The sequence below is a fragment of the Oryctolagus cuniculus genome, chromosome 1 (genome assembly GCF_051225735.1).
Source record: "Oryctolagus cuniculus isolate XC-2025 breed Fujian yellow rabbit chromosome 1, ASM5122573v1, whole genome shotgun sequence".
Classification (NCBI taxonomy): Eukaryota; Metazoa; Chordata; class Mammalia; order Lagomorpha; family Leporidae; genus Oryctolagus; species Oryctolagus cuniculus.
Window position 1 is genome coordinate 56,223,387 of NC_142867.1, and position 19,729 is coordinate 56,243,115.

Sequence of the window (19,729 nt, forward strand, 5' to 3'; positions counted from 1 at the left end):
GTAATTCTTAATGATTCTTCTTATTTCTCTAGTAGCTGTTGTTACATTTCTTTTTTATCTCTGAGTTTATTAATTTGGGTCTTTTCTTTTTGTTGTTTTTTTTTTTTTGGTTGGACCAATAGTGTATCAGTTTTGTTTATTTTTTCAAAAAACCAGTTGTTCCTTCACTGATCTTTTTTGTTGTTTCAATTTTATTTCTTCTCTAATTTTATTTATTTATTTCCTCCTACTAATTTTGGGTTTGGTTTGTTGTTTCTCTAAATCCATGAGATACATTGATCGCTCCTTCATTTAATTCCTTTCCAATTTCTTGATGTAGGCACCAATTGCTATAAACTTCCTTCTTAATACTGCTTTTGCTGTATCCCATAAGTTTTGATATGTTGTATTGTCATCTCTGTTCATTTCCAGGAATTTTTTACTTCCCTTTTTATTTCTTCTATGACCCACTGTTCATTTAGGAGCATGCTGTTCAGTCTCCATGTGTTTGCATATTTCCTAGAAATTCTTGAGTTGTTAATTTCCAGCTTCATTCCATTGTGGTCAGAGAAGATGCATGGTATCATTTCAGTTTTTTAAAATTTTCTGAGACTTGCTTTATGGCCCTGCATATGGTCTACCCTAGAGAAAGTTCCATGCACTGATGAAAAGAAGGTGTATTCTGTAGCTGTTGAGTGACAAGTTCTGTAAATATGAGTTAGGTCCACTTGGTCCATAGTGTAGATTAACTCCATTGTTTATTTGTTGATTTTCTGGCTAGTAGATCTGCCCATAATTGAAAGTGGGATGTAGGGGCCAGTGCTGTGGTGCAGCAGGTTGACGCCCTGGCCTGAAGTGCCGGCATCCCATATGGGCGCTGGTTTTGGTGCCAGCTGCTCCACTTCTAATCCAGCTCTCTGCTGTGGCCCAGGAAGGCAGTGGAGGATGGCCCAAATCTTTGGGCCCCTGCACTGACATGGGAGACCTGGAGGAAGCTCCTGGCTCCTGGCTTTGGATTGGCACAGCTCCAGCAGTTGCAGCCATCTAGGGAGTGAACCAGCGGATGGAAGACCTCTCTCTCTCTCTCTGTCTCTACCTCTCTCTGTAACTCTTTCAAATAAATAAAATAAATATTAAAAAAAAAAAAAAAGTGGAGTGTTGAAGTCCCCCATTACTATTGTATGGGAGTCTATGTCTCTCTTTGAATCAATCAACATTTTTTTTTAAATAGCCAGATGCCGTGGTATTGGATGCATATACATTTATTATTGTCTTCCTTTTGAATTCATCCCTTGATCATTACACTGTTCCCTTCTTTGTCTCTTTTAACAGTTTTTGTGTAAAAATTTACTCTATCTGATATTACTATGGCTATACTGCCTTTTTTTACTTCCCATTAGAGTGGAATATCTTTATTTCTTATTTTTTAAAAGATTTATTTATTTATTTATTTATTTGAAAGTCGGAGTTACAAAGAGGGAGAGAGAGAGGGAGAGGTCTTCCATCCATGGTTCGCTCCCCAATTGTCCACAACGGCCATAGCTGTGCCAATCCAAATCCAGGAGCCAGGAGCTTCTTCTGGGTCTCCCACATGGTGCAGGAGCCCAAGGACTTGGGCCATCTTCTGCTGCTTTCCCAGGCCACAGCAGAGAGCTGGATTGGAAGTGGAGCACCTGGGACACGAACTGGCACCCAAATGGAATGTCAGCACTGCAGGCGGCTGCTTTACCTGCTGTGCCACAGCGCTGGCCCCAGAATATTTTTTTCTCTCCTTTCACTTTCTGTCTGAGTGTATCTTTCTTGGTGAGGTGTTTCTTATAGGCAGCAAATAAATAAGTCTTGCTTTTTAATCCCTTCAACCAGTCTATCTCTTAATTGGAGATTTTAGGCCATTTCCATTCAATATTACTATTGATAAGTAATGACTTGGCCCTGCCATTATCCTGTTGTTTGCTTTGGATTTCCTTTATCCTTTACTGAGTAATTTTTTTTAATATTCATATTCTTTCTTTTTTTTTAAAGATTTTTATTTATGGGGCTGGTGCCGTGGCTCACTTGGTTAATCCTCTGCCTGCGGCTCCGGCATCCCATATGGGCACCGGTTCTAGTCCCAGTTGCTCCTTTTCCAGTCGAGCTCTCTGCTATGTCCCAGGAAGGCAGTGGAGGATGGCCCAAGTGCTTGGGCCCTGTTACCCGCATGGGAGACCAAGAAGAAACACCTGGCTCCTGGCTTCGGATCAGCATAGCTCCAGCCATAGCAGCCATTTGGAGAGTGAACCAACGGAAGGAAGACCTTTCTCTCTGTCTTTCCCTCTGTCTAACTCTATCTGTCAAATAAAAAAATATTTTTATTTATTTGACAGGTAGAGTTACAGACAGTGAGAGAGAGAGACAGAAAGGTCTTTCTTCTGTTGGTTCACTCCCCAAATGTCTGCAATGCCAGAGCTATGCCAGTCCAAAGCCAGGAGCCAAGTGCTTCTTCCTGGTCTCCCATGCGGGTGCAGGGGCCCAAGCACTTAGGCCATCCTCCACTGCCTTCCCGGGCCACAGCAGAGAGCTGGACTGGAAGAGGAGCAACTGGGACTAGAACCGGTGCCCATATGGGATGCCAGCGCTGCAGGCAGAGGATTAACTTAGTGTGCTGCAGCACCGGCCCCACCTTTATATTCTTTCATAATGATGACTATCTCTCTTTGTATACACATCCTTAAGCATTTCTAAGGCTGGATGAGTGGTGACAAATTCGTTCAATTTCTGTTTGTTACACAGAAGGTCTTTATTTCACCTTCATTCATGACTGAGAGCTTTACAGGATACAGTATTCTTGGTTTATAGTTTTTTTGTTGTTATTGTTAATTTTAAAAGTTGGACTGTGTCCATTTTCTGCTAGCCTGTGTTGTTTCTCACGAGAAGTAAGCTGTGAATCTAATTGGAGATCCTTTAAAAGTAATCTGGTGTTTCCCTTGTGCAGAATCTTTTCTTTATGTTTTACTGTTGAAAGTTTGACTGCAACGTGTCTTGGTAAAGATCTTTTCTGGTCATGTCTATTAGGAGTTGTATGTGCCTCATGTACTTAGTCATCCCTTTCTCCAAGTTAGGGAAGTTTTCTGTATTATTTCATTGATTAGGTGTCGCTCCCCCTCTTCGCGGAGGAACAACACAGGACCCTGCGTTGTTCTTTCATCTGCTCGGCCCTTCCCGAGTTTGCTGCTGGTCCTTCCCAGGTTGGCTGCCGATCCTTCCACCTCCGTGGAAGGTTGGCTCCCCCTGCCACTTTCCCCACTTCCACGGGGGAGCGGCACACCGCCGGCCAGCTCTCTCGGGGGCTGCTCAGATGTTATCCGGATGTTCCCCTTAGATGTTCCTGGTGCATGTTGTCTCTCTCCTCCTTTATAGTCCTCTTCCACCAATCCCAACTCTGCTACCCACACGCCGAGTACGCTGCTCTCCTCCAATCAGGAGCAGGTCCTGCAGCTTGTCAAGTTGGTGAGAGGCAGCTGTGTAGAAGCTGTTTACTCCTCTCCCAGTGCCATATTGTGGGAGAGCAGATGCATAGAACAAGTCTTAATTCCAGTAACTTAGTCTAGTCCGAGTTGCTCCCCACAATTAGGCCTTTTTTTTTTTTTTTTTTTGACAGAGTGGACAGAGAGATAGAGAGACAGAGAGGTCTTCCTTTGCCATTGGTTCACCCTCCAATGGCCGCCACAACCAGCGCGCTGCAGCCAGCACACCGCGCTGATCCCAAGGCAGGAGCCAGGTGCTTCTCCTGGTCTCCCATGGGGTGCAGGGCCCAAGGACTTGGGCCATCCTCCACTGCACTCCCGGGCCACAGCAGAGAGCTGGCCTGGAAGAGGAGCAACCGGGACTCCACCGGCTGATTAGGCCTTCTAATTCATTTGTCTGTCCACACCTTCAAGAACTCCTAAGATCTGTATGCTGGGTCATTTGATAGTATCCCATAGATCTTGAACATTCTTTTATTTCTAATTTCTTCTTTTTTTGATCTGAGATATTTCCAAAGGTTTGTCTTCCATCTCAGATATTTTTTCTTATGCCTCGCCACGTCTGTTCTTAAGGCTTTCCACTGTATTTTTTTTTAAAGATTTATTTATTTATTTGAAAGGCAGAATTACAGAGATGCAGAGAGAGAGAGAGAGAGAGATTGATCTTCCATCCATTGGATCACTGTCCAGATGGCCACAATTGCTGGAGCTGTGCTGATCCAAAGCCAGGAACCGGGAGCTTCTTCTGGGTCTCCCACATGGGTGCAAGGTCCAAGAATTTGTGTCATCTTCTACTGCTTTCCCAAGCCGTAGCAAAGAACTGTGTCAGAAGAGGAGCAGCCAGGACTGGAACTGGTGCCCATATGGGATGCCAGCACTGCAAGCAGCAACTTTGCCCATTATGCCACAGCACCGGCCCCTCCACTCTATTTTTTATTTGACATATTGAATTTTTCATTTCTAATATTTCAGTTGATTTTAAAATCTCCATCTCGTTGGATAATTTTTCCTTCATGTCGTGTATTGATTTCTTTAACTCATTACTTTTTTTCTCATTGCTTTTGTGTAATTCTATGATCACTCTTTGACGTTCCTTTTTAGACATTTCATCAATCTCTTGTTTTCACAATCTAAACTTCAAGAGTTGTTGTGTTCCTTTGTGGGAGTCATGTTGTCTTCCTTATTATTTCCTGAATTTCTGCATTTATTTTTATGCATTTGTAGAAATTCTTGTCGGTTTTCTCCTCTGATTTGTTTTATTTTTGAACTATGACCCTGTTGCTTAGCTCTTTCAGTGAATACCCAGAGGCTTGTGCTGGGCGTGGCTAGGGAGCTCTGGACAGTGCTCCAGGGTTGGGTGAGTATCCAGGGTGAGACATCCAAGTTGGGCATGTTAGATCTCTCATCAGGATATGATTACCTCTGTTGGCGTAATCACCCTTACCTCCTCTCTTCCAAGGTGATCAATGCCCCAGGGTAGTCCACGGTGGGCGTAACACACCTGTGCTGCCACATAAACCACACAACGGATCTGTGCAGTCCTTGGTGTGAGCACAGGACTCTCAGCAGTGACCCACCCTGAGCAGTCAGGGAGCTCTGAGTCTCTGAGACGGGACACAGTGACTGCCCAGGGACCCAGCCACACCCCTGCCCTATCACGTCATGCAGTCACAGGATTCCTGCAGTCACAGCATGCAAGTCTCCCACAGTTGTAGGGTGCAGAGGATTTGTTTAGTCACATGAGCTTGCTGCACCCGTGGAGATAGCATAGACTTCCCCAGAGCCTGCTGCCGGTGGGTGCTCCACCTTGGCAGTTTGACCCCCAGAACTTAAGATATGTTGAGAGACTGGGGGACCTCACAGGGCTGCGGGGCTGCCCAGCCCACTGTCAGCCTTCCTAGCCAGACTCAAAGCCAATGAGGGAAAGTTGTTGTTCCCGCTGGTAAAATCTCCTGACCACACACACACACAAGAGCTGTCACAGCCTATACTTGTGTCAAAATAGCGCCTTCTCCCCACCAGTTGCTGTCGCACTCTCCTCTCACTTCGATCTCCAAAGCTAGCGTGTCTTCCGTTTCCTGCCTGTAGGTATCCTGTGTGGTATCTGCGATCTTTGCAACACACTGGCACTTTCCATACTGCTTCAAGGCATCCCTCTTGCTTCTGTAGAATTTCTACTGCAAACTTGTCTCCAGTTCTCTCCTGAAAATGCACTTCCTCAGCTTTTTTTTCTACTATCTTCCTGTTGTCTAAAAGAATGTCTTTTCCCTATTCAGCCATCTTAGAATCTCTGTGAAAATGACTTTACAAAAATTTATTCTCTTATAGCAACATATGAGAGTTTTTCTGTTGCTTTAAATTGTAGATATTTTGCAGTAAGTTAAACTGCCATATCTAGTGCTGGATTCAAGTGCCAGCTCCTCCATGCTTTTGATCCAGCTTCCTGTTAATGTGCCTGCAAGGCAGTAGATGATGTCCCAGATACTTTGGTTCCTGGCTTTGAATTTGGGCTGGCCTAGCCCCAGCTGTTGTAGGTATTTGAAAGTAAATCAACAGATAGAAGATCTCTCTCTCTCTCTCTCTCTCTCTCTCTCTCTCTCTCTCTGCCAATCTGCCTTTAAAAGTGAATGCATAAAAATAAAAAGCATACTTTTTAAATTCTGCCAATCTGATCATTATAAAAGAGTATATCATGATAGTTATAATTTGCATTTTCATGTGGCTAATAAATGGACAAGTTTTCTTGTTTACTGGCCTTGCGTGTTTGCTATGTAAGAAGATGCCTAGTTGCTTTTTTTTTCATTTTTTTCTATTTCTCATTGACTTATAAGAGTTATTAAAATGTTCTGAAACAAATCCTTCAGTTATTTACACATGTTACAAATGTATCTTCCCAGTTTATGACTGTCTTCTCTCTGTCCTTACATCTCTTTTTTTTTTTTTTTATCTTTTGTTTAATGAATATAAATTTCCAAAGTACGACTCATGGATTACAATGGCTTCCCCACCCCATACCGTCCCTCCCACCCACAACCCTCCCCTTTCCCACTCCCTCTCCCCTTCCATTCACATCAAGATTCATTTTCGATTATCTTAATATACAGAAGATCAGCTTAGTATACCTTAAGTAAGGATTTCAACAGTTTGCTCCCATACAGAGACATAAAGTGAAAAATAATAGATGATATTTTTTTAAATGATGATGAAATCAGATCAGACCTATTGTCATGTTTAATCCCAGTGAGAGTCAAGTTGGGAATTGATAATTTCTTTTTTTTTTTTTTTACAGAAGATCAGTTTAGTGTACATTAAGTAAAGATTTCAACCGTTTGCACCCCCATAGAAACACAAAGTGAAATATACTGTTTGAGTACTCGTTATAGCATTAAGCCTCAATGTACAGCACATTAAGGACAGAGATCCTACATGAGGAGTAAGTGCACAGTGACTCCTGTTGTTGACTTTACAAATTGACACTCCTGTTTATGGCATCAGTAATCTCCCTATGCACCAGTCATGAGTTTCCAAGGCTATGGAAGCCCCTTGAGTTCTCCGACTCTTATCTTGTTTAGACACGGTCATAGTCAAAGTGGAGGTTCTCTCCTCCCTTCAGAGAAAGGTGTCCTTACATCTCTTAATGAATATCAATTTGTAGCTTTAATATAGTTGACCTTATTAATCATTTATTTTGTGTTTTGACTTTTTTATATATAGCAAGAAATCGTTTCCTACCATAATGTCATACAGATATTCTGATATCCTTTTTTTAAGATTTGTTTTATTGGGGCGGGTGCTGTGACATGGTGGGTAAAGCCTCCGCCTGCAGTGCCTTCATTCCATATGGGCACCAGTTTGAGTCCTGGCTGCTCTACTTCCAATCCAGCTCTCTGCTATGGCCTGGGAAAGCAGTAGAAGATGGCCCAAATCCTTGGGCCCCTGCACCCATGTGGGAGACCCAGAGGAAGCTCCTGGCTCCTGGCTTCAGATCAGCGCAGCTTCAGCCATTGCAGCTATCTGAGGAGTGAACCAGCAGATAGAAGACCTCTCTTTCTGTCTCTGCCTCTCCTATTCTCTGTGTGTAACTCTCACTTTCATATAAATAAGTAAATATTTTTAAAAAGATTTATTTTTTGAAAAACAAAGTTACAGAGAGAGAGAGAGGTTCTCTATCCTCTGGTTTACTCTCCAAAGGACCACAATGGCTGGAGCTGGGCCCATCCAAAGCCAGAAGCCAGGAGCCTCTTCGAGTTCTCCCACGTGGGTGTGGGGACCCAAGCACTTAGGCCATCCTCCAGTGCTTTCCCAGGCACACTAGCAGGGAGCTGGATTGGAAGTGGAGCAAACAGAACCAAACCAGTACCCATATGGGATGCCAGCCCTACAGGCCAGGACTTTAACCTGCTGCACCACAGCACTGGCTCCTATTCTTATATTCTTTTAAAATGCTCAATAACTTTACCTTTCATGTTTAAATTCTTAATCTATCTGACAATGATTTTTGTGAATTGTATGAGATGGCTATCCAGTTCATCTTTTTCTAAATTAATAACCATTGTCTCAGAACCATTTATTTAATGCTACATTCTTTCTCCACTGACTTACAAAAACACTTTTTTGATATGTCACATTTCTATGAATATACAAGCCTATTCAAGAGTTCTGTTTTCCTGCTTAAACATGAGCATAACATAGTCTTCAGGTTTGATAATAAGTTTTAGTATCTGCTGAGACAAGTCCCTGTGTTGTGTCTTCTTGAGAGATGTGTTACCTGTTCTTTGCCCTTTGTTTTCTCATATAATGTTAGAATAGCCTCACTGAATTCCATGAAACACACTATTGGACCTTTGACTAAAATTGCACTGAACCCAAAGATTAATTTAAGAAGACCTGACTTTTTTATAAGTCTTTTATCCATTTACATGATGTCTTCCTTAGTGTATATAACCCTTTAATATACTTAATAATATGTCATTCCAAGAAAGTCTTATACATGTTTTGTGAAATCCCTTTCTAGTCATTGCAATTTTTCATGTTGCTGTTCTAAACGTTGTCTTTTAAAATGTTTTCTAATTGTTTTCTGCTTTTTCATATGTATGGAAATACAGTGAACTTAGCTATTACTTTGTAAACTTCACTAATTTTAATAATTTGTATGCATGTTCTTTTAATTTCTGTAAGTTTACAATCATAACATCCATGATATTTCTTAGAATACTTTTCAAATTTTATATATATATCTTTCTTATTACCTTGCAAAGAGCTATACCATAACATTAATTAGGCATGATAATAAGTGCCTTTTGTAAAGTTTAATCTTAGAACTTTGGCTTTCATAAAAAGTTTAGTTAGATATCCCACATCAGGTTTAAAAGTTCTCTTCATTGGTGAGTTAAGAATTGTATCAGAATAGATATTAAATTTTATGAGATATTTTTTCTGCAACTATCAGTTTTGATGTACAGTTGTTTTCATGGATTACTGTACTTTATATGTTAACAGTTTTTTCCATGATTGAAATAAGACTATAATTTCTCAACCTATTATACTAGTACCAGAAAATTAAATCAGGAGTGTTCCTCTGTGTCTCTTCTGTGAAACACTTCATTTTATTTTGAAATACTGTATACCTTAAAAGTTTGTTAGGACTCATTACTAAGCTGTCTGAATCTAGTGTTTTGTCAACATATTTTTAATTCCAGTTATAGACTGTTCAGATTTTCATTTCTTCCTGTGTTGTTTGATGATTTTGTCATAATGATTTGCCCAGTGTTGATTAGGGGCTTTCTTATTTTGTAAAAGGGTTTTTTTTTTTTTCATTTTGAATTTGTATATTTATTTTCTATTTAATTTCTGTATTCATTTTTTTCATTTTGTTCTATTTTTTATTTCATAAGCTAAATCTTCAAGAGAGGTATCTCACTTTTTGAATTAGAAGTTCCCAAACTTTCTGGGTTCAGAGTTGACAGTCTCAGCCTGTTTTTCTTGGGATACTCCAGGACAAGAGAAATACCTAAGACCTTAATTTTTTATATGTTTCTACCAACTTAATATTCAATATTTAAAACTGAATAACCATTTGAAAAAATTAAACATAGAATGAAAAAATATTTACATTTCATTTTAAAATAGCTGTAATTGTTTACTAATGGGATGTGCACCTCTGTTGGAGATTGTACAACTCCTTGAACTTTGGGATTAGATTGACTCTACCACCAACATTTCCAGCTTTGGTTTTGGCATAGTATTTGCTTTTTAATCACAGCAACCACTGAATACTCAGATTCACAGAGATGCAATGTTGTTGATAATAATGTAGTATGATATAATGTTGAAACTGTAAATTACTTCAGACGTGTAATGTCAAGTGATACCCTGGCAGATATATTGAAAAACACTGCATTTTACCTCAAAATTAAGTTATACCACATGATTTTTTCAATTTCCATGTAATAGCCCATGGTGACTCATCCTGTGATTTGGAACCAGGCCATGAGGCATTCTCATTCATTCATTTGAGGAACACAGAATGACAGAGTGCTCCCATCTGGTGGCTCATTCCCCAAATACTCATGGTAGCAAGGGGACTGCGAACTTAATTCAGTTCTCCCACATGGGTGGCAGGAACCTGGCTGCTTGAACCATCATCATTGTCTCCTGGGGTCTGAATTAGCAGGAAATTGGAATCAGGACCTGGAGCTGGGAGTTGAACCCATGTACTCTGATGTGGGATGTAGGCATCATAACTGGCATCTAACCACTAAGCCTATATAATATTTCCTGGTGTGACTATTCTGTTTTTTTCATATATTTCCCTTTTGATGAGAATTCAGGTTCTGTCCAGTTTCTTTTTTCATCTTGAATAAAGCTTCAATAAACATCCTTATATGTAAGTATTTACTGCTAGTTTTTTATTTCTTTGGGTTTGATTCCTGGGAATGGAATTTCTTGATCACAGGATATATATATATTTAGTTTTAGTAGATATTGGCAGATGCTGTTTAAAAAGGCTGTTACATTTCTTATCTCCCCCAGAAATTCTTGAAAAATATATCCTTCCCTATATCCCTGCTAACGGTATTTCAGTTTCTCTTTTAAATGTTGGTCATTTGCCAAATTGGGAGAGAAGATATGATAAAAAGTACATATAAAGAATTTTGTTTAGTTCACTTCTGAATCCCACCACCTAGAATAGTGCCTGACCCATGAAAAGCATCAATAAATATTTATTGATTGAATTGATGCAGGGGTAAATGAATTAAAGAATAAACTAATTTCATTTTATTTCAGTTTATGATCCCTTGACTATTGTGAATTTTAGCCTTTTTAAGTTTAATTTTATCTACAAAACAGATCATCTACTTATTCATTCCCCACATAGTTGCAACAGCTGGGCCTTGGCCAGTCTGAAGTCAGGAGTTAGGAACTCCATCTAGGTCTCCCAGTTTGGTGACAGGGATACAAGTACTTGAACCATCACCTGCTACCTCCGAGAGTACATATTAGCAGGAAGCTGGGTCAGAAACAGAACCAGAACTTGAATCCAGGCACTCTATGTGGAATGTGAACATCCTAAATGGCATCTTAACTGTCATACCAAATGCTCATGCCCTTTTTGTTGTGTTTTTTTTTTTAATGTGGTGAATTACATTGATTAACATTTTGATGTGGAACCAACTTTCCATTCTACTTGATCTTGATATATTAACTTTATAAATACTGTACTGGATTTGATTTACTAAAATTATTTGTATCAGTCCTATGAGGGATGTTAGTCCATAATTTTCTTTTAATGTCTTTGTCTTGTTTCAGTAACAGGATATTTTAACCTCATAAAAGGAGTTGGCAACTGTATCCCCTTATTTCCCAATAGAGTTCATCTAGAATTGGTTTTCGTATTAGTTCACTTTTCATTACTTTAACTAAAACACCCAGGAGGTGCTTCTTAGGAAAGAGAAGATTCATTTGAGTTTACGGTTTAGAGGTTACAGTTCAGCATTCTGTAAATGCTGTTCATGGTGAATGTGGAGGAATGATCACATGGTAAGCCAGGAAGCAGAGAAAGAACAGTGAGGCAGAACTTGAACTCAAATAATAATCAACATTCTCAAGAGAACCACCCTCCAAGAGCATGCCCCCGCAAACCTAAACACCTCCCCCCAGACTCACCTCTCAGATACCATAATTAAATCAAGATTCACCCTTAATCCATCAACTATTAACACTGAGAAGACTGATTTTTTAATTCATCCACATGACCTATTGTACCAGTAACAGTATTATTTCTTAATGTATATCTTAGTATATGCTATTCTTAATAGTATTTATTTCTTAAATATTTGGTAGAATTCACAATGAAGCCATTCAGGCCTGCATTTTTCCTTGTGATAAGATCTGTAACTACAAGATAAATTATTTCATATATGTAGTGCCACCAAGGTTTTCTGTTTCTTTAGAAGATCTTTGGCCATTTTATTTGTAGTTCAGTATATTCATATTCTCTTATCCCTTTATATCTGTAGAATCTAGAGTAATAGCTTCTCTCTCATTTCTTCTAGCAACAGTGTGTATCTTTTCCTCTTCAGTCTATTTAGAAATTTATCAATTTTACTGAACTTCTCAAATGAGTTCTTGGTTTCACTGATTTTCTCTATTTTTATGTTTTCAAGTTATTGAGTTATACTGTGAACTTTATTGTATCCTTCTACATCCTTCATATTTAATTGATTGTTGGCTTATTTACTCAAGATGGAAGCTGAGGTGATTAATTTGAGACCTTTCTTCTTTTCTGGCATAGCATGTAATGCTATAAATTTCTGAGAGTACTGCCTTAGCAGAAGCCAACACATTTCTATGTATTTTCATTTTCATTCATTTCGGAATACTTTCTCATTTCCCTTATGGGTTGTTTTTGAACTTGTGTTACTCATAATTATGTTATGTGGTCTCCATGTCTTTGTAGATCTTCCAGAGAGTTTTGTTAGTGCTTTATAATTTTTTGTTTTTCTCATTTCAAGTTTATTAAAACTTTAGCAGTACAAATTATCCAGCTGCAGATTATCAAAAGATCAACTCAATGAAGTCCACCTTTAAAAAAAAGACAAACATAAAACAACCCAAAAACAATGAAAACAACAAAAAGGAGATTCATCAGCAAGTCTTAAAACTTAATATTTGAGACAAAAATGGAGTAAGTGTACAGGACTCACTCATCCACTTTTGTCTTTATCTGTTCCAGGGCTTGATTCATGATCAAATTTTTTGTTTTTATCATGTACGTGATCATTTTCTTGACCCTTTGATTTTTGGTATTCTTTTTCAACTGAGGATCTGGTCTTCTCTTCTTCCTTATTTTTCAGCAGGGAAGACTTTAATTCATTGTCCTGACTGCTTTGTTTCATTTTTAGGAATGGACTTTGATCTCTATCAGGTTTTTTCCCCCTGTTATTCGAACTATTATGATCACGACTTTTAGAGTACATTCTTTTCTTACTCTCAGAATTTGCATTTCTATGTGAACTCTTACTTTCTTGGTTTCTGTATTTTTCTCTGTTTCGGTTTTGACTTTCTTCTCTCTCTGAACTCCGGGAATCTCTCCTCCTCCTCCTCCTGTCTTTACTTCTAGATCTTCCTGGTGTTGCTCGTCTCTCTCTGCTGCGGGATCTTCCTCTTCTCCTGTACTCCAGTTCTCTGTAACTATGGTACTCCTTGCTTCTGCTGCCATCTCTGTCATGGCTTCTAGATCTCACTCTTCTGCTCCTGTCCCTACTTCTGCTCCGTTTCCTTGTTCTACTATTGTAACTGTGTTTACAGTTATATCTCGTTCTCTACTCTTAGGTTGTGCACGTCTATCCTTTTCCTTACTTTTATGATGATCATGCTCTTTACTTTTTGATTCTAATTGTTTAGACTTCTCTTTACTTCTGCTCCTTTCCTGATGTTTTCCTTTAGAATCCAATGGCTTTTCTTTTTCTTTAACATTCTCATGATCTCTTTCTTTTCTCTTTGACCTCATCCTCTTTTCTTCGTGTCTGTTGTGTTTTGAATCTCTTTCCTTACTCTTTGATTTCTCTTTGCTCTTACTTCTGTTTTTAGATTTGGCTCTTTTCCTCACTTTGTTTTTATTATATTTTTCATCTTTTTCAAAGTTTTTTCTGATCTCTCTCTCTCTCTTTGCTGTTAGATTTATGCTCTTTAACTTTTCCTTTTCATTTTTTTCTGTTTGGACTCTCAGACACAATTATTTTTCTCTCTTTTACTTTAATTGGGCTTCTTTTTCTTTTATTTCATTCAATTCACTTTTATCCCCTCTGATCCATTTTTCACCACTTGATACCCTCATTCTTTGAGCTCTCTGCATCTCTTGCCTCCAATGTGGAGGAGTCTCACTATATCTGAAACAATCCCTTGATCTGGATCTGGAAGGAGTTCGATAATGCCTTAGTCCTCTTCCTTTAACTTTTCTGCCAGATCTAGTAACTAAAAGTCATCTCTGGTATGACGCAAGCTGGGAGTTAGGCAGGTTGCTTGCTCGCTCACTTGCTCGCTCGCGCTCTCTCTGCTTTTCCTTTCCTTGTCATCAGCTTTAGGAGGACTTTTTCTCATTAGGAATCTATTTTCTGGTATAAGAGGGATCTCTTCTGGATGGACAGTAGACTGGGGCTGCACTTCAAGATTCTCAGCTTCACTTTGACTAGATGCACTTTTCTTGCTTTTCTTTTGCTTCTTCTTTTCTTTCTTATGTTTTCGGGAATTTTTCCGATGTTTCTTTTTTCCTTTTTTTTTATTTCTCTTCAGAAGCACTTTCAGAATCAGAAGACTCAGAAGAGGACTGAGAATCACTTGAGCTATCTGAGTCACTGGATGAAGAGGAGGAAGATGATGACGACTTATGCCTTTTCTTTTCTTCTTTCTTAACTTTAGATTTGGGAATTAGCTCTCCACAACTGAGTATCCGTACCTCAGCAAATGGTTTGCTAGCTGCATCTGTTTTCTGGTTTTCTATTTCTGTCACAACTTCTTGACCAGAGATTACTTGCCCAAAAACAACATGGGCATCATGTTGGCTTCATTGTTATGAAGAATTGTGAACCATTTGTATCTTTCCCTCTGTTGGCCACTGACAAAAGAAACTCTTCGTTGTGTTTAACAGCAAAACTCTCATCTTCAAAAAATCCGCCATAAATAGATTCTCCTTCTCGTCCATTTCCCTCACTGAAGTCACCACTTTGAACCATAAAATCCTTGACATCTCTATGAAAGAGACAACTCGTATAATGTAATGGCTTCTGAGTTGACTTCCCTGTCCCCTTTTCACCTGTACAAAGACATCGAAAGTTCTCGCAAGTTCTCGCAGAAAATAATTCAAAGACAACTCTTCCAGCAGGTTGATTGTTAATGGCAATATCAAAAAAACACCGAGGACACTGAACCTTTATTCCCATGGTCCTAGGGTTCAATCTTTAAATTTAAAAAGACAGAAAAGGAAAAACCAACACCACAGGACAATTGATCCAACCATTTTGCTCCTGCACCGACAGTTTCCTCTCCTGGGCCCGGTCCTTAAAAGCACTTCAAATCTACCGCCGCCAGAAAAGGCGTTAAAGCCTACTAACCACCTCCCTCCCCCACAGCCCAGTCCTGGCGTCTAGTGCTTTATAATTTAATTCTGTTATTAGAAAACATGCTTTCCAAAATTTTAATCTTCTTTTTTAAATTTATTGAGACATATTTTATGGTCCAGTATGTGCTCTATACTGGCAGATATTCCTTTTGTACTTCAAAAAATGTATATTCTAGAGAAAATCTTTATGTGTATATAGCATTATTAAATTTGCCATTCTTTTATTTCCTCCTAATTAAGATCTTTTGTCTCTCCAGTCACAATGGTTAGGATTTTTTTCAGACATCATTTTCTTATTTCTCAAGTCTGCACTTTAGTTTTGAGTGGTCACCAGGAACAAAGTTTACAGATTTCTAACAGTTATGTGAAAATGAAACACACTTTTACCCAAACGTTTTTCTACTTATTCAGCACAAAGTCATCAAGACTCAGTGTGAAAAGGGGGAAAAAACAAGGAAGGTGAAGTATTTTTGTAAATGCAATTTAAGCCTGATTATAGATAGCTTGCAAGAGAGACAACTCAGTTTAATAACAAGGTCATAGGGAGAAGATCCACCTCCTCATCTTTGAATCTGCCTGGCTTTGAAGTCTTTGAAGTTCAGGCTAATCTTTCCTCTCTTTTATCTATGTCTAGTTTTATGAAAAACACTTGATCACGTGGTTCCAAACCTCCTGGTTTTTTTTTTTTCATTCTGGAGAGACTGGCATTTTTTACTTGCCATATGAGAAGTTTAGTGTCCCCTGGCATAAATTTTCTAACAGTTCTCCAAAAATAGCAACCAGAGAAATAGAGGAGGAGCAGTCATAGGAGAAAAAGAAGGAAGATCACACTTATAAATTTGGGACTACACGACAAAGAAATTATTAAAGGTATTACAGTCAAATACTGCATTACTTCACATGACATTTGAAACGGAGTACTGGATACTGAATACTTGAAATGTGGCCAATTCAAATAGAGATGTGCTGCTAGTGTGAAACACACACTGGCTTTTGAAGATGTAGTCTGAACAAGGAGCTAAAAATATGTCGTTAATGATTTTTATTTGTATCTCAGGTTAACCAGGTTTTATTTGTATTGGATTAGCTAAAGTATGTTTTAAATATTTCATTTTGCCTGTTTCTTTCTACTTTCTAATGCAGCTACTAGAAAATGTTAAATTACACATTTGGTTAACATTGTATTTTAGTCAAACCTAATTGCTCTAGAAATTCTTCATCAAATTTTGGCCCAAGTGGTTTGCTTTACTTTACCTCCATTCATTTTTCTTTGACTCTGATAAAAGACTGGGAAGTGAGGGGTGAGGATGATGGAGAACATCAAATACCTCATTTACAGATTTAGCAAACTTGCTTTTTAATTAACGGAACTAGCATGAAATTCAACCCAAGCTATTAAACCTCTGGTCTGTGATTCTGTCTCAAACTTCAGACTTTGTTAAGTCCACTTTACTTAGATCTAATTACAATAATTTGACTGAAATTTAGGCAGCCAGTTAGGCACAGGTATTAGAGATGTACTTTTTAAAAAAAATTTATTATTTATTTCAAAGGCAGTTACAGAAAGGCAGAGGCAGAGAGAGAGAGAGAGAGAGAGAGAGAGAGAGAGAGGTCTTCGATCCACTGGTTCACTCCCCAAATGGCTGCAATGTGCTGGAGCTGGGCCGATCTGAAACCAGGAGACTGGAGCTTCTTCTGAGTCTCCCACACTTGTGCAGGGGCCCAAGGACATGGGCCATCTTCTACTGCTTCCCCAGGCCATAACAGAAAGCCAGATTGGAAGTGGAACAGCCAGGATTTGAACTGGCACCCATAGGGGATGCCGGTACTGCAGGCGGCGGCTTTACCCACTATGCCACAGCACCGGCCCCTGGAAATGCACTTTTAAAAGGGCAAAAGAAATCCGTTAGGTATCAACTTTGCCACTAAGGTGGGTTATTTTACAAAAGATCATTGCTAAATCCCTCCTATCTGCCTAGATAGCCACAGATCACAGCATGATCTCCATGTGCCAGGAAGAACCTGCTAGAAAATGGTGAAGATCTATAACCTGTTTTAGATCTAGAAAATATGCCCCTTTTGTATACCTTTACATTTTTTATGGTTACTTAAACATTGTTTCACAGGTTCAAATTTGCACATTGATAGTGATCATTATATTCCTGCACTAGGAATTACATTTGAACTGAAATATTCTAGTCATGTTTTCAGAGAGTGACATCTTCCCATAAAGCCTATCTCACCACACAAAAAAATTCTTTCACTGGATTTGAATTGCTAAGGCTATCTGTTGTGGAACTCAGCTCTGGCCTTGTTATCATCATCATCATCATCATTATCATCGTTGTTGCCATTTTTAATTAGGGTGTGTTTCAAAGAAGATTTTTCAGTTTGAGGAATGACTTTTCTAACAACACATCAGAAAGTTGTTCAGCCAAGGTTTTGACCATTGCCATGGCCTCTTGAGACACATCTCTTTGGAAATGAAGTAATTTTAAGGACACTCTTTCCCAATGCGGTCTGTCACAAGCACATAGTGAGCCTAACACTGTGTTCTGTAAACTTTATGCTTCTAGCTTCTGGAATCCACCCTCATCGCCAAGATGTTTGCAAACAGTATCTGTCTAGATAGCCACAAAAAGGATCATTCTTTTTCTTGGCCACTTTTAATTGAGCCAGTTGAAATCATAAATGGAATTTCAAAAAGGTTTAGACAAGTAAGTAAAAATTAGAGATCGAGTCCAAACTCTTTTATAGATAAAGAAACTAAAGTCCACAGAGGTGGTTTGTTCACGATCACAGATGTAGACAGTAGCTTACTTATAGGGATATAGATCTTAATGCTGTCCATTCTTAAGTTTTTTTCTAATATAATATAGGTAGTCTTTAAACAATAGTGTTGGGTTTATACCCATAAAAGAGTTCTTCAGAGTTTTTCTTTGAAAGAAAAAAAATTGTTTGAACTCATATAGGTAAGCTAACTTAGTTTTGGAAAATTTTATTGAGCTAAACAATGCCTTTCTCAAAATGGGAATCAGTGGACCTCATTTCTAAGGCAGAATATGTGTGTAAAAGAGCTGATACAAGAAGTAAGCACTTGCTGCAGTAGTTAAGACTCACTTTGGGACCCTTGCATTCCACATCAGTGTCTGAGTTTGAGTCAGCACCTCTTGGGATTCCAACTTCCTGCTGATGCACACTCTGTCAAGTCCCTGCTACCCATATAGGAGACCAAGGTAAAGTTCCCAGCTTCTGGCTTTGGCCTGGCCAGTCCTGGATACTGTGGGCATTTGGGGAGTAAACCAGCCGATGGGAGATATTTGTCCATCTGTTTCTGTTTCTCTTTCTCTCTTTCAAAAAAAAAAAAAATGTGAAAAAAACTGAAAAGTTTATGTTGATTCAAAATAATTTTGAAATCTATGCGTACTTCATAATATTAGTATAATATTATAAGTATTTCCCAATGAACTTTCTGAAGGACACTCATCCATGTATATGCATTTCTGATCTCTCTTCTCCTACAAGAATGCTCCCCCTTTTTTTTTTTTGGTTTTTGTTTTTTTGTTTTGTTTTTCAGTAACCTTATTACTCCTTTTCTCATGCAAATACCTGCCCAGCCCCTTATCACCTTTTCAGGAACAGTCACAGCTAGCTACATTCTTCCTATTTTGTATGTTTTTGTGTTACTTAGGAAAGTTATAGCCAGAAAACCAAAAGTCTGTGTTTTAGAAAAATATAAGTGTTTTTAGACTAATTCCAGCTAATTGTTTTGCTCTGAGAAAGTGATAGGAATTAAGTGAGTTTTAGGATATTTCAATTTCAAAGTTAACTCTCAGATCCATTCAAAAATACCATGACATTGTGTCGGGGGGAGGGGAGGTTGTAGAAGCATACATGATTCTTAAAATATTTATTATGTTCTGATGCCGTTTCTTTGACAATGTTCCAAATAAAAAGTTAGATCTAGTTTCTACCTGAGATTTCTATCCAAGGCATATGTCACTAATGTGTACAGTGTTGTGCCTGATGAGTTTTATGTGGTTGCTACAATCTCTAATATACTTGGCTACTTACTGAATGTTATTTTCTATTCCTTCAGACTACATGACTATATAAGAAGCTAGTCATTTTTTTTAAATTTTTTTAATTTAGTAAATATAAATTTCCAAAGTACAGTTTATGGATTACAATGGTTTCCCCCCCCATAATTTCCCTCCCACTCACACCCCTCCCATCTCCCGCTCCCTCTCCCATTCCATTCTCATCAAGATTCATTTTCAATTATCTTTATATACAGAAGATTGATTTAGTATATATTAAGTAAAGATTTCATCAGTTTGCACCCACACAGAAACACAAAGTGTAAAATACTGTTTCAGTACTAGTTATAGCATTACTTCACATTGGACAACACATTAAGAACAGATCATAGATCTTAACAGTAGATCCAGGAAAAAGTGGACCACAGAGTCCAAGGAATTAAGTCAGTTTAAAAATGAAATGACTTTATAGAAAATAAAATTAAATTATATGACTAAATATATAATCTATGATTAGGAAAAACCTGAATAATAGGTACCAAAATGTTATGCATTGGTTATTCAAAAGTGGAGATGTTTATCATAAG

General features: G+C 38.5%; 1 protein-coding gene and 1 pseudogene across 10 annotated transcripts in view; one reads left to right on the forward strand and one right to left on the reverse strand.

Annotated features, from left to right (window-relative positions):
• The window catches only part of SBF2 (SET binding factor 2), a 517,136-nt gene that overhangs the window by 324,235 nt on the left and 173,172 nt on the right, over positions 1 to 19,729 (forward strand). The gene's annotated exons all lie outside the window — the stretch shown is intronic.
• On the reverse strand, positions 12,639 to 15,055 carry LOC100347208 (peptidyl-prolyl cis-trans isomerase G pseudogene; annotated as a pseudogene).